Here is a 16,572-nt window from a genome sequence, read left to right as displayed (position 1 = left end):
GAGCAAAACGACCCAAGAAAATAAGTCTAGTTTTTAGACCAAAAATATCAAATATAAGTGATTTTATGCATAAAACATGTATTTAGGGTTTAAGAAAAAATTAATTTTTTCTTACCCCATTGGCAGATTTTTTGCTTGTTTTATGCACAAAATCATTTACATTTGATACATTTTGTCAAAAAAATATTACTAGACTTAATTTTTAGATATTCTTACTGAAAACAAGACAAAAATACTCAGATTTTTTTTCTTGAAAATCATTTTTTGCAGTCCAATGCAGAAAATAATATGACAAGAATAAGGTCTAAATGTAACTGGCCCCTCTAACAGTACAACTGCCCCAGATTGCCCCCCCCCCCAGTTGAAATGGTCTAGATCCGCCACTGTTTACATTGATCATAATTTTAAACAAGTCCTCCTAAAATAAAAGTGGATAATTCCTGTTTTAAATATGTAAACTTTAGAAATTAACAAAATAAAACTGTATACCCTAGACAAGAAACGTATATAAAACATCATATAGTGAAAGGGCGACTGCAGGTATTATGGTTTGTCGTCAAGCACATAAACAGGAGCTGATCTGATAAGCTACTTTGTCCTTAAGCTTAACTTCTTGGCAAGTGACCTGAACTTCTACTACACATCCGGTTAGTGTATGACGTATGACACAGAGTGTCCTTGTGCAGGTATGTCTTAAACCAGACTGTACAGTTCTGTGACTAAATTTTTTCTCCAGGTCACAAAGTGCTTGGCAGTGAGAGGGAATCAGGATGTAAACAGAGAATGTGATTCTGGAATTAGGCTATATCAAACATTGGTCAAATAGGCTACAGTAATATCATTGAAATGATCAAAATATTTAAAAAAAGGTCATTGAAATTTGACTCCCCTTGTGATGTCAAAAGGGGATCATACTGCCCCTTAATCTGCAGTATCTAACCACAGCACCGCCATTTAGCGCAGAGATCAGCTCATTTGCATTTAAAAGGTCACACCCAAAACAGCACATTTTTGCTCACACCTATAAAGTGGCAATTTTAACATGCTATAATAAATTATCTATATGGTATTTTGAGCTAGAACTTTACATATCGCAAAAGTTTACATATCGCAAAAGTTTGTGGGTTTGCACCCCAAGGAAAAAGCATAATGATAAAATGTATAGGCCCAACCTTGTAATGGATTGTAAATCTGTTAAATGCAGAAACTTTGACTTTTAAGAAATTGAAACAGAGCTGGAAATGAATGTGGATTGCATAACTCAGATAATTTGGTATTTGGAAGATGTCTGAAATTGAGAAAACTTTAGTTATTCATTGTTGATCTCTCCTTTAATACTTCATAATTTACAGATAATCATTTTCTTCAGTTGACTTTTTCTTACAGTTTTAAGTTTGATAACATAAAACAGCGGTTTGAGGTTGCATTTATTTAGAAAATAGTTACGAACTAAAAAACTTCCTCTGGCCAGAACATGAGAAACTAAACCAGCATTAACATCATTTAACTTGAATGATCAATAAACATCTCTGGTAACACTGCCATCTGTTGGATAGAAAACTATGATAATCTTAAAATTTAAGAAGTGATGTAAACCAATGGTTCCCAAACTGTTTCATTCCGCTGCCCACCTAGAGGGGTATAATTTATCTCAGGACCCACCAAAATATTTTTATGAATATGCAAAAATACATTTAAAAACACAATAAGAAATTCTCTTTTAGAAGAGATTTTCATTGTAAGAATTAAATGTACGTTTAATTGCAATCCCAAAACACATGATATCAAAACCATTGCCAATAATAGGACAAAATTAATGTTTTTGTGATTTTTGTCTTTGCGCTACCCACCTCCTGACACACAGTTTGACCCCTGATGTAAACTAAATGGTACTCCATAATTTTTTTTTTTACTTTTACCATTTATAACTTCTTTGAAGTTGTTTGCGTTGAATAAACGCTTGTTTAAATGTGTAAATACAGAAAGGTTGTAGTACAAAACATATTTTTCTGCACGTGTTCATGTATGTCTATTCATTTGTTTTATTCAGACTGAACACAAATACTATCAGTTTGGTGTCATTGTGAAGACAAAGCTGCTGTTTCTCTCTGTTGTGACGGATTGTCTGTTCTCTCTCCAGGGATTTTAGATTCTCTCCCTTTTCCTCTCAGCTGGAAAATTGCCTCATCTCTTCATCCATCTCTTGCAAAGATCTTCAGGCAAAGCTGAGCTCCCCCTTAGTCAGTGGCCATTTATATCTCTGATGCTCACAACATCCTAAAATTTCTACATGGTTTGCATTATGATCTGCTTTAAAGAAACAGTGTACCAAAATGCCATTCATAGCTTTGTGTGAAGAATAGACAAAATGTCATTCTTTTAATTTGTTATTCTGTAAATGTTTAAGGATAGCATATCATTAAAAAACCTAACTCATAGTTAATAAGGCCCGAGGTTGTGTGTGCACAGAATGACATTTTCTTTTAAATGCATGTATCAAGTTAAATTTAAGTAATAAGTTAATTATTCTCATCTGCAGTGTGCGGTAGTAAAGCTGTTAAAAAACATAATAATTCTCTGAATTAAAGTAGCTCAAGACCAAGACAAAATATTAATTCTGCAAATACATAAACGTCTTTCTTTTATCTGATCTTAATTTCTCAAGTCAGCACACTTGCCAAACTTTAACCAGCAGATGGCAATCTTCTATGTTGTCGTCTTCATTTGTTTGTACAGTGGCCTAGCAAACTCCAGACAGCCAGTAGTTTGTCCTCAAAATGTTTACATTATAAAATATTCAGTTGTGTAAAAGTGTAACAACAAGACCTTGGCCTAACAGGTGCTTAAATATTGTATTTATATTTCTGTAATATTGCAAACCATATTTCTGAAGATATATTTCTAACTTTCTATTTTCACGGTTGCAGATAACACAGATAATTTCACAGTTTATAATTAAAACAATTATAATTGTGTAATTTTAATTGTTAATTTTAAAAGCACGGTGGCACATACATAGGCTATATTTGAACAGTTATAAATAACATCTATGGATTTAAAAAAAAACTGTTTGGTTGCTTTCAGGAATAAGTGTTTTCACATGGTCTTTATCTGGTTTTGGTACAGCTGACCTAAATAAATTTTTTTTTTCAATATTCTGATATTTTGTAGTATTGTGCAATGATCAAATGATAAACTACATATATATATATATATATATATATATATATATATATATATATATATATATATATATATATATATATATATATATATATATATATATATATATATATATATATATATATATATATATATATATATATCAATTCTGCAATATATATATATATGATTTAATTGTAATTGATACATTTTCAATCAACTCTTGAACCCCCTGCAATTCCCCCGCGAACCACCAGGGGTAACGGAACTATTTAATTATTTTATTTTGTCCTAATTAATTTATCTCTATATTTTTGTGATATAATATTTTATGCTTAATATAGTTTTTGAATTTTGAAATGTTTGTCAATTAGAAAGTGAGTCATTAACATTATCTTCCTCACGGGGGCAGCATTTACCGATCTGACAAATATTGACAGAAGCTTTTTTTGTATCATCCATGCGATCTTCTCATACAATTTTTATTAATTTTCCAATAGCGTATAAAAACTAATTTCAACAATTCCCAGCTGAAAATAAATATCATCACGATTAATACCCACGTACAGTAAACAAACTTCTGCTCTCTGTGCTTGGCAGTTTCTGTCAGTCTACGTGACCCGGAGAAATGCCTACAAGGACACAGAAAATGACAAAATCACAGTGGGGATGAATAAAGGGAGATAAATGGATATTCTGGAGCGATGAGAAGGTTCTACAGGTATAGTTTCATATTTACCGGGCGTGGAAAAGTGTCTATTGTATTTTATTAGACTGCTGTTCTGAGATCAGGAGTAAACAGTAGGAAAGGACTTCATAATGTGATTTTTTACAACATACAGTATTCATTTAATTTGTGTTTATCAGCGAACTGCTGACTAGGGTCAGTCAGGAGGCCGTAGTAAAACCTGTTGCTTTGAAGATGGGTGAGCCTACCCACTTTTCCACTGATGGAGTTTTTCTCACCTTCCGTATTTCTCACCCTCCATTGAAAGTGAATGGTTCTTATGGGGTTGGGTTGTCTTTATTCAACCTAGAAGCCATTAGCGTGTCAAGTTATGCTGAAGTAAGACTTCGTAGTGAGGTTGATGTCGAGTGTTTTTGTCTTTGCACTGCAGTGGCTGTTGGCAGCCGAGCCTAAAGGTGTAATTAGGTTTTGAAAATGGTAATCTATATTCAAGGTAAGCTGACAGGGACTTTCACATTTGCTTCCAAAACCCCTCATCACAACTCATTTTGCTCTTCAAAGTCCTTCATTAAAGGTGCTGGAAGTGTTTTTTTAGCATATCCCACTAAAATGTCCCTTCTCTTTGACAGATATCAGGGTAATAGATGCCCTGAGAAATCACACTCGTTTCTTCAACGGCCTTTCAGGTCTGAAAACAGAAAAAAAGAGAAAAAGCTTCTACCACTGAATCATTTTGCACAGATTTCCTGATATATATATATATATATATATATATATATATATATATATATATATATATATATATATATATATATATATATATTTAGAAGGCGGGGATTTGGAGAAAGGGGGCGTGGCTGAATCAATAATTATCCTTCTGTGTAGCCCCAGTCTCTGAATCCAGTGAACTGAAGGGTTCAGATGCAAAAGCCCCTAAACGCCACATCAGTCAAAATAAAGATATTAACTAAATCCTTACAGCACGCATTATACGTTCATCAAATACTTTCACTTTAAAACTACTTAACCCCGACCTCAAATATACCCCTTTGTTGGCAAAATCTGTTTAAGGAACATTCCACTTTTTAAAAAAAATAGTCTCATTTTCCAGCTCCTCTGGAGTTAAACATTTGATTGTTACCGTTTTGGAATCCATTCAGCTGATCTCCGGGTCTGGTGGTACCACTTTTAGCATAGCTTAGCATAATCCATTGAATCTGATTAGACCGTTAGCATCGCGCAACAAAATAACCAATGAGTTTCAAATTTTTCCTATTTAAAATGTAGTGGTATTACACACTGCCGAAAATAGTCCCATTGGTTACTTTCAATAGCAGTGGACTATTTTCAGGCGCTGCATAAAATATCACTACGCCTGCTGCTGCCTTGTTACAGCAGCAAAGTTCTTGATTATTACGCCATAATGAGAGTATAGTTCCTAGCCATATTGGCCTAGAAAATCGCAACTTTTAATTTTCCGTCGGTTTTATTACACAATGTAACTACAGAAGAGTCAAGTTTTAAATAGGAAAAATATCGAAACTCTGGTTATTTTTTAGCGCGATGCTAATGGACTAATCAGATTCAATAAATTATGCTAAGCTATGCTAAAAGTGCTAACGCCAGACCTAGAGATGAACTGAATTGATTCCAAAACGGTAAAAATCTAATATTTAACCCTAGGGGAGCTGGAAAATAAACATATTTTCAAACAAAAGTGGAGTGTCCCTTTAAATGCAACAACGTGCATGGAAGAAGAATTGAATGAATGATGGTGAAGAGTGACTGGAGACTTTTTTAAGAGAGTTTTGCATAAACGTAGAGGGTTTTGTAACAAAAGACTAAAGTGTCATTAAAATATAAGGCATTTCTTTTACTGACTAAAAATCTTTTCATTGCTTTTAAAGTGAAATTACTGAACCCTGATAAAAAAAAATGTTAGACGCACTTATTGGGTTTTGCATCTGAGCTCTCTATATACACCTACAATCACACAAAGTAAACAACAGCATATATTACACAATATTGTAGTTGAACAATATTTAAATCAGAACATCCCTTCAATAACTATTCAATTTATTGAATGCATTCAGCCCTATCACTGCAGCCTATAAGAAAAAACTATTAGAAGTAGCACACAGATAAACAAATATTGTTTCAATCTCTTCCGCCTATTCAAAATAAAGACACATTAGAAATCTTTTCACTCCCAAATCTGATGCCAAAACCCGATTACCTGAGAGAAAACTTGACAGGAATCTCATTCTGTGAACATGCCACTGAGATTTATAAACTGTTTCTGGTTCACAATAAAAGGTTTTAGTGTATCCCACACAGACGCGTAAACAAACACAACAGCTATAGGCTTTATTCTCACGGCACCATCTATCAATCATTCAGTCTGACAAGCACTATGTCCCTCCACACATATCACACATTAGATTGCCAAGAAAACAATTTCTATTTGTGTTTAATGGATCGAGAAAGAAAGGAGTGTTAGATGAAGGGTGAAACATAAGAGCTTTTAAGAAAGAGACAGAATACCATAGAAGGAAAACTTTCTTTATTAAAACCGTCCTGTAATCCACCTTGTAACACTGGCCTGTGTCATCTCTCTCTATGGTCTACAGCAGGGGTCTCCAACCTTTTTGTGAGCAAGGGCTACCACGAAAAATAAAACAATCTGGAGGGCTACTTTTTGATATTTACCTATTCAAAACGTTTTTGTTTTTTACTTGTTGATTTGACTTTTTTTACTTGTTGATATGTTTTATCATTGTTTAAAATGTAAACATACATAAAAGAAGCCAAGCTAATATAAAAATTTAGCAATAACTACATTTTGCAATTGAGACTATTAATAGAATGTGGCGGGCACCATGTTGGAGACCACTGGTCTACAGAATGAAGAAATGTTGTATTGTGCTAAAAAAATAATAATAAAAAAATGGGCTTGTTGACCTTGAAAGAGGAGCAGGTTCTCCAGACTTAATTTTAATCTCTGAGCTAACCCCTACCCCAGACTTGGTACATTTGGTAAATTACAATTGCACAAAAAAATGGAGGGTTATTTTTAAACCAAATGGGTCAAAAAGAGATAAACCCAATATTTAACCTACTGCTGCGCTGCCATATCTGCAACCCCTCCACGTCTTGCTAAAGAAAGAAAGTCCCAACCCCAGAAGACATCATTCTAAAACGGTTGATGATTGGTCATTACTGGGTAAAGAGGTGGGATATGGGTGAAATTGAAGTAGCTGCTTGCTGAAAAAGACCCGTTTAGCTTGACGGTAGTGACAGCAGTGGCAGTTCACCTGTAACTCAAGTGGCCACGCCCCTAATTGTTCAGAACTTTAAGGCTTAATATAATTTAACCCAGTAGAACCCAGGGGGTCAAATTTGTTCAATAGAAGAAATGGGTTCTTGGGTTCTCGTGGGTTCTCCAGGGTTAAACGGATGAGTGGCAAAAATATTAACCCCCTCACGGTTGCCATGAAGGCAAAATTAGCTATATAGACCAAAAACACTTTTTGTACCAGGCTGTAATCACATTTATTTCTGCTGTTAACTTGGGCATTTTATTGGGGATCTATGGGATTGGCTCCCTTTTGGAGCCAGTCTCTAACGGCCAGTCAATGAATTGCAGTTTAAGTTACTATCGTGTTCGTTTCACGATAGAGATCGGAAAGTTGCCCCTTGATCAATACCAGTGACACATCTTGGTAATATGAAATATCTTTGGTCAAAAATAAAGATTTCTAGGGTTAATTTACCCCAACGACTGGGTTTGTCCTTTTTTAAAGCAACACTATGTAGTTTCCATGTAAAAATGACTTACAGCTCCCCCATGTGGTTGAAAAGCGCAACAGTGCCTGGTATCAGACACTCTTCTGCAGGCAGGGGGAGGGGCGGGGCTGTGTTTCCTACCCTCCACCGCCACTTTCAGAGTGTGCTTGTAGCAGCTAGGAGGCTACTCAGGTTGCAGCAACAGTACAATTTGTCCAGTTAAAAGTTGTTCTATCACTGAAATAATTTTAGAGACATTATTTAAAGGTAAAAAAACTACATAGTGTTGCTTTAACCCTGGGTTGAAAACAAGGCAAGATGCAGCACTAGGCGGCCATGTTTGCAATGCCTGTTGGTAGTTATTTCAGTCATGATGCAATGCAAGACTAAAGTCTTATCTTCTTGAATGGGAAAAGACAGATATCTCTTAAATCTCCTGCTAAAATCACAATTAAACAAGATATTTCTGAACCACAGTTAACATTAACTCAATCAAAACATTTGTTTCTTAAGCTTAAATTGGGCTAAAAACATCTTTTTTTCAAGGATGTTTCAGCTACTGCGCATGCGTACAGCGCATCATGCGACTACGTACAGACCCCCTACACCAGAGCATTGTCAGTTTTTTTTTTGATTGATGATTGGTTCTGTTAACTGGAAGGCGGGACTTGCGTCGCCAGAGCGGCCCATGGACTGTAAAAAAAGATGGACGACGCAACGTCTCTTCCTTCCATTGTAATGAATTGAAGCCAAAAATGTCCGACCATGGACACTGCCATGTTACGTAAAAACGTCAGTTTGGAGCCAGGGCATGCGCAGAAGAAATCGTCCTTGGAGCCAGAAGCGGAGCGTGGTATCAAAATTCTGCCCAAACGCTCTCACGCCCAATTCAACCACGGCAATCATAACGCCACGGCAGTGTCGGCGCCAGAGAATACAGAATGAGCGGGCCTCCTGTTTTACTGTGGGGGCACCTGGTTCATCTTATTATTTTATTATTATTATTACTACATGGCACTGTAAAATGCTTGGTACTGATTGGCCAGTCGCAACATTCAAAGGTATTTTATTCCTTGAACAACCGCCTGAAACACAGCCTAACCCGGGTACTGCGAGCGAGTCACGTTAACAGAGACAGTTACGAATTAATACAGAATAAATATGCATAATTAATCACGTATATGAGATTGTATTTACAATGATTAAACCGAATGTTCGTCTTTTGACTTTTAACTTGTTTTAACGCGTCTGGAAACGTTTTCCCAGAAGGTTTGTATTTCTTTAAAATAAGCTAATAAAAGACATCAAATCAAAATGTTATGTCTATATATTTAATCATATAGCAACTAGCTGTGAAATTAGCGGGATTGTTACAGCCAGCCAAGTTGTTAAATAAATCCCTCACTATAGTAAAACCATAACTTATAAAGACGTTAAAGTGCAAGACTGGATAACTCACGCAAATCATAAAGACCAGTACATAACCAAATAACAGCAAAAGAAAACAATGTTACTGACATATCTAACACCAGAATGAACTATGCGTTTTACCTTCAGAAGAGCTGCAGGCGACGAGAGGACTTTTTTCAACTTTTTAAGAAGGTCCTTTTATTTGTCGCGAAATTTCTTCGTCTTGCTCAAATGCCAAGACTTACAAGTATACATTATTTAGACAGAAAATGAGTTCTCACGCATGGCGATTGAGCCCCCGAACGTGACAGTGGCTGCATGTAAACTGGCTGACTATGTTAGCATTGCATTGTGGGTTAGTATTTTAATTATTATTTTTTATTAATTATACTCCGAATTTTAATCAGTATTCATTGTATAACCAAATGTATTTGCATCACATTTTTTTAAATTATTAAGTTCATTGTTATTTTGAGAAGTAAGGGGGCACAGTGACTCAAGTGGCCGGGCCATGCCCCCTAGGGCCCGCTCGTGGCGCCGACACTGCGCCACGGCCTGTTTATATAGCATCAAATTACTTGCTAAAATGAAACTTATTATAAAAACGAACAATTGATCATACGGTATATCAGCGTGATAACAACTACCTTAAATGACCAAAACCATCTTTCAGATGGAGAGGGTGGAGTTTATGACTTGATCACCAGGGGGTGATCAAAGAGCCAGCGGCTTCACTTTTCAAGATGTATACATGGATTTCTCAGCGACATCATCACTGCTGCTTGTGCACGCAACCAAGAGGCAGAAAGAAGAGACATGTCTCGTGTTGTAGGCTAGTCAGGGGCGTCAGACCTGGGGGTAAAACCAATACTGATTACCAGGGCCCCAAAGGAAGAGAGGGCCCTTGAAAAGGATTCAGGACTGCCTATGCATAGTGCCCAAGATTTTGTGCAATGCCCCTGAGGCTAGTAGCGGTGTCTGTAAGTCAAAATGCCAAGGAGTTGCATGGTTAATTGTACCAACAGAGCCAGTGCTGGGTGCCTGATGTTAACATACCAGTAGAAACAGCTATTACATTACTTGCCTAACATGATAAGTCATACATGTATCACAGTAACACTGCAAAATTAAAGACAGACAAACAGATTCAACTAAATGTTGTTGCAGTAGTGGCCAGCTCACCAATCTGGCTCTCTGCCTCTAGGATGCGCACGCACCCTGTAATGTTTGTAAACAGGAAACCCGTGTCTTAGGCACACCCGGAGCGGCCATATTGAGTGTTGCTTCGTCCCATATTTATAGTAACAGAAGTACTCAGTCTTGTTATATCCAATATCTTTGGTTAAAACCTAAGTAAATGGAAAATGTAATTGTTACACTTATTTACATTGTGCTTTCACAATACACCATTTCAAAGCGAATGCATATTTCTAGGTTATATTTTATGCTGTTATGATCAACATACAGTATAATATTCATATAAGTGTGATCAAAGCAATATAAGTAACATTATTGTAAAGTATCTCTTGAAAAAAGGCTGATGTAGAAGTTGAAGTATGTGTTTGTGTGGATATGTGTGTGTTACTATACAATAGTTCAATGACAGGCAATTTCAGCACTCCTCTCTGAAGGACAATCCAAAGCAGCAAAAACCACAACATTATTGAAAAACCAATTTTCTCAAGTTTCCTTTTGATCGTTCTAAAATAGCTGATACAGGGAATGGAAATATATTTACAGCATTTTGCAGATAATAAAAGGCCTTGAGTCAGGGAGTATGAGCATTAATAGAAAATATTGATCTGAAGAGTCTTCACCGTGTTCGGTATGATGAGGACTTCAGCTTTGTGTTTACTTTAGAAGGTGTGCTAGTTCCACTTCCTTACATTTCAAAACATTATGTTATCTTATGTTACGAATCTCACGGCTGCGGTTACTTCTGCTCGTAAAATAACAAATATTAACATATCTTGCGTTAAGGCCTGTTCACACCAAGAACGATAACTTTAACTGCTTCACACATGGAGCCTTTACTGGTAAATTGCAGTTTAGAGATCGTGTGTGAACAGGATCATTTTTAAAAATAAGAAGATGTAAGATTACCAGTAATTTACTGATATTGTACTATGTGTGAACAGATAATAAGATTACCAGTATGAACACGGACAATGTACCTCTGACAGTTTCGGGGCAATCATAACAGTCTGACAATGATGACGTGTTAACCTCCCTCGCTGTTTATGGAAGATTTTCCCCACGTGTTGCTTGACGTTGAACGATTTACTATCTGTTTGCTGAATTGTCCACATTATTTAGACGCAGGTTGTGTCACGGTATCATACATTTCAGTTTGAAGAAATCTAATCTGAGATTATTTGATCAAAAGCAACTGCACACGACTGTCAGGGTCTGCCTGATAGGGTGACCATATGTGCCATTCTTCCTATACACGTCCTGGCCAGGATTTTGGTGCATCTTCCGGAAGTCGTATTTGTGGATCGCATACGCCAATCAGTTAAAAACATAAGACATACAATCGTAGTTTCATTCTTACCTTAAACGTATGCGTCACGACGTATGCGGTCGAAATACAACTTCCGGAAGGCGCACCCGAAATCCTGGACAGGACGCGTCCGGGAAGAATGGCACGTATTGTCACCCTAGACCAGGGGTGTCCACTCCTGCTCCTGGGGGGCCGGTGTCTCTGCAGAGTTTTATTCCAACCCTAATTAAACACAGGCCCTCCAGGATCGACTTTGGACACCCCTGCCCTAGACTCTGCCACAAAAGTAGAAACAACAAAAATACGGGCCGCTTGACCATTTTCTCTGACACTTATTTGTGGTTTGCATTCTGCTATTGTCTTATATTTACAAACTTTATCGTAGTTATAGTTATCATCTTTGATGTAAACATGTTATATCTGTTACAAAAACAAGAACTAATGCTAAAAAAATAACTATCATATAGTACTGACTAAATGATCACAAAGCCCATTGTGGTCAGCGAGCCTCTATCGTAATCTACAGCTATCCAACTGCCCCAAGTTACAATAAGGGGGCGCGTTGTCCCTCAAAGACAGCATATCCCCCTGAAACGTGCCATTGTTCAGCTGGTTCAAAAACAATAGGCCATCTTCGCCCTCACATGCCCACTATACCAGCTGGCGATGACAAACCATGTCGCCACACTAACCCTCCTTGTACATCCAAACGCCCATCAGGCTCATAATACTACTGTTGTCCTTGCTTGGTCAATGGACACTTGATTGTTTGTGAACCAGCGCTATGTGCCGGGATGCCTGGACTGGGGGTGGAGGGCGACCAGGACGGGCATTCACGACTGCATATTTGTCTTGGAGGCCACAAAAGAAGTACACATTGACTGTCAATGAGATACATTGAGCTAGGCTGGACAATGGCAGTTCATTGGACAAACATACTCATGTAAAAACATAGGCGCATATATGTAAACAGAACATTAGCATGTCAGTACTGGACAATTTGAAAGTGCCAATGCGTTCATTGGATTACTAATGAATAAAATGATCAATTATTATACTTTCCATAGCTTTAGCAGAGATGGTCACAATATTTTGTTGTTTTGGTACATGGGAACTTCACAATGAAGAAGTATGCTTGCATGAACTGTGTGTGCGTTCACAATATCCAAAAACAGGTTTGGAGTCTAAATTACAATGGGCTTTAACATTTGCTCTATCGAAGATTTGAGATTTTCATGACTCGTGTCTTTCTGAAGGTTGGCCATGAATTGCTGACAGTGAACTGCTATTGATGAATGGAAATGCAATTTATTGTAAATGTTTTTAATAATTTCTTTATTTGTGTTGTGCAAAGAAACTCCTCATATGAGCAGTGCAAGGTTTTTCATTACCTTTTAATCTTATACACACCACTGATCTCTGACCAGCATCTTTAAAACAAACACCATTAACTCTGCCTGAATAATAATTGCATTAAAACCATACTTAACGGTTCTTGAAGACCTGTTTGTGTCACATTGAATTAGACATGATGATCTCGGGGATGTGTGTCACAAACGAGAGAGCAGTCTTAAATCTTTCAATAAAACTTGCCCTCTGTAGTAAAGCAAATTCAGATGGACTATCAGTCTTTTAAATCCCTCGAGTTCATCATGCTTTATTCATGATCATCTACACATACTTCCCAATCCCTCCACTTCCTCTCTTATCTGTGTGTAGTTTCTCTTTAAGTCTGTTGTCCAAATATAATATCAGTTTATTAGGTATCTGTGCCATATGTATTATGAGTAGCTCTTTATTATTAATTTTTATTATTACATTTCACAGTTTTATTTTCAACCCAGCATTGGTGGGTCAAAAAGAGATTTGAGTTTAATGAAATTTGGCTGATGGTTAAGTGTTTATTGAATTGTGACGATTGTGAAGATTATTTGTTTTAGTGCTTTGACATTTAATTCTCATACATTTTTTTGTTTGTTTATGAAATTATTTTTACAGATTGTTGTGATAATTTAAATTTAATCTTTTGCAAAGTTTACCTGGCAATAAATATTAATAAACATAACACATATTTAAAAGTAATATGATACTGTCTTGTTTATACAGGCGCTGCATCTCCCCCTTGTGTTTTTTAGAGATATTTGCAATCATTGCGGTGATCTGAAATCATCATGATTATGTCAAACAATTGCGATGAGATGATTATTTAATTATTGTGACAGCCCTAGGTCAAATATAAAAAATTTCTGGGTTATATTAAAGGAATATTCCATTTTCTTTAAAGAAAAATCCAGATAATTTACTCACCACCATGTCATCCAAAATGTTGATGTCTTTCTTTGTTCAGTCGAGAAGAAATTATGTTTTTTGAGGAAAACATTGCAGGATTTTTCTCATTTTAATGGACTTTAATAGAGCCCAACATTTAATACTTAACTCAACACTTAACAGTTTTTTTCAACGGAGTTTCAAGGGACTCTAAACGATCCCAAACGAGGCATAAGGGTCTTATCTATCAAAACGATTGTCATTTTTTGACAATAAAAATAACAAATATACACTTTTAAAGCACAACTTCTGGTCTAAATCCGGTCCAGTGCGACCTAACGTAAATGCGTAGTGACGTAGGGAGGTCACGTGTTACATATATAAAACGCACATTTGCGGACCATTGTAAACAATAAACTGACACAAAGACATTAATTAGTATCATTCCACATACAACAACGTAGGAACGGTCCTCGTTCTCAACACTTGTAAACACTGGGGCGGAGTTTCGCGTTCGTCCTCTGTGACCTCTTGACGTCATGACGTAATTTCGTGGGGTCACGTTGGTGCATCACGACCGGATTTAAACCGACCGGATTTAAAAAAAGGTCAAAATATGACAAGCTCAGATGCAAAAGCCGCTAAATGCCACCTCCGTCAAAATGTAATATTGATTTTAACCGAATGCTCTCAGAATTATTATACGTTTATTATACATATGAAACATTCATCAAATACTTTCACGTCATATCCCGGCCTCAGGCCATTTAGAAAAAAATGGTTAGTTGGCGAATCCATTGAGAGCCATAATAAAAACTGCTTATTTACAAAAAACCATGTCAGATGCACTTAGAGGGTTTTGCATCGGAGCTCTTCACATGCAACCCAGCTGTCATGGACGCGGTACTCTACCAAAAAGTACATCTTTGGACGTAAAGAGTTCATAGTAGTACATCAGAGATCCATATTGGTACCTCAAAAGATAAATATTGGTATCAAATGTATACACATCTATACATTTTATGACCTTTATAAAGTTTACTGCCCCTGTGACAGCAATGGTATATATTGTTTAAATAACCCATCATTCAGTGTTGATTTTTGTGATATCTAGTATATCTGTATATATAGAATTGGATTAAATGTGAGCATGCTTTCCAATATATTTTTATGGAAATGCATGGTTTGTTGCAGTCATACACATATAGTTTCTTCCCCACCCAGTATTTATATAATGTTGTAACTGACCGTGTTCCTTTCTTAAAACAGGAACTTATACTCTTTACAGGCGTACAATGATCTGCATTGCATTGAATAATATTGCACTTGAAAACCCCTGCTGTAGCTCAATTGGTAAAGCATTTTGTTAGCAAAATGGGTTATCATGGGTTTGATTCCTAGGGAGCACGCATACTGAAATGTGTTACAGAGGGTGGGTTGAATATCTAGTACACGCTGTTGTTTTTTGCACTTACAGTAAATGTATTTTCAGTGAGATCATAGAGAATCCGATTTCAGCAAATGGTCATAAAGCAGTGGAACCTGGGGATATTTCCTTCAACATATGTGTGTAATGTGTAACACCCCATTCCTGAGAAAGAGAAGAGGGCTTTGCCAAAAATGTGTTGTGCACAAGCTCAATCTTTTGTTTAAAACCGGACAACTTTGAAGACAATTACAGACATGTAATGTTATATACAATGCATTTCCCTCTACAGAGCGAAAGCAACGAGTCAAGTTTTTTGGTTTACAAACCTGCTATAAACTGTGGCTTTTCTTTGGTTTTAAAGTCTCCGGAGTAAAGAGTCTAAACTGGATCGCTTTCAAAACATCCAAGTCTGATTTTATGACCCTTGAGAGAAAGTTGCTTCACATTGAGAGATTTCGCCCTAGCCTACTCGTATCTCAAATTCCCTTCGAGCTCAAAAAAAATAAATGACTAGAGGGGCATTTACACGCAACCGCATTACATTTAAGTCATATTTATGCCACGCCACAGGCATTGTTGGGTTCAATTTGGAATTTAAGATTTGGCTTCCTTTCTGTTTATGAGTTGGATTTTGAATTGGCCACACCCCATAAGAAGTTAAATTGGTTTGAATTGAGGGTTGTAATATCTTAACTGTTAGAGCCTTTTTACACCTGGTCACTTCAAGCATTTTCTTGATCAGATAGGTATCCGATCGTAAAAAGACCAAGTGTAAATGCCATCCCCCAGATCATGCTGCAGCAACGCCAAGATTGTGGGTTAAATACAATACAATCACATCTTAAAGGTCCTGTTCTGTGTTTTTGAAGTTTGATTGTGTTTACAGTGCGCAGTATAACATGTGTTCATGTTTCACGGTTTTTTTCACACAATTGACTTATCTGTATAACAGAGTTTTCACTGTCCTCAAAACGGGCTGATGTCTTCCTTGTTCTGTGAAGTCTCTCCTTCAGAAATACGTATCGAGTTCTGATTGTGTAGTTTGTTCAGTGTGTTGTGATTTGATAGCAGCTTAGCTTGTGTTAGCTTAGCTGGCGACTGATGTATTCCTGTGGGTGGTGTTTAGTCAAAAAAAACGGATCTACTGACGTCATTAAAGCAGGAAGTAGAGGGTAGTCCAACCGGCTGTTCGCTGTCAGCTTTGAAAGGCGAATTCTGTTAAAGATTTAATAAATCGCCTGGCAGTGAACTTTGAGCTTTATCATTTTACAGGTATTATTTATGCTATTACACGCTAGGGCTTAAAAATGGGATCAGGAAGAACAT

The sequence above is a fragment of the Paramisgurnus dabryanus genome, chromosome 1 (genome assembly GCF_030506205.2).
Source record: "Paramisgurnus dabryanus chromosome 1, PD_genome_1.1, whole genome shotgun sequence".
Lineage (NCBI taxonomy): Eukaryota > Metazoa > Chordata > Actinopteri > Cypriniformes > Cobitidae > Paramisgurnus > Paramisgurnus dabryanus.
This window is presented reverse-complemented; position numbering follows the sequence as displayed.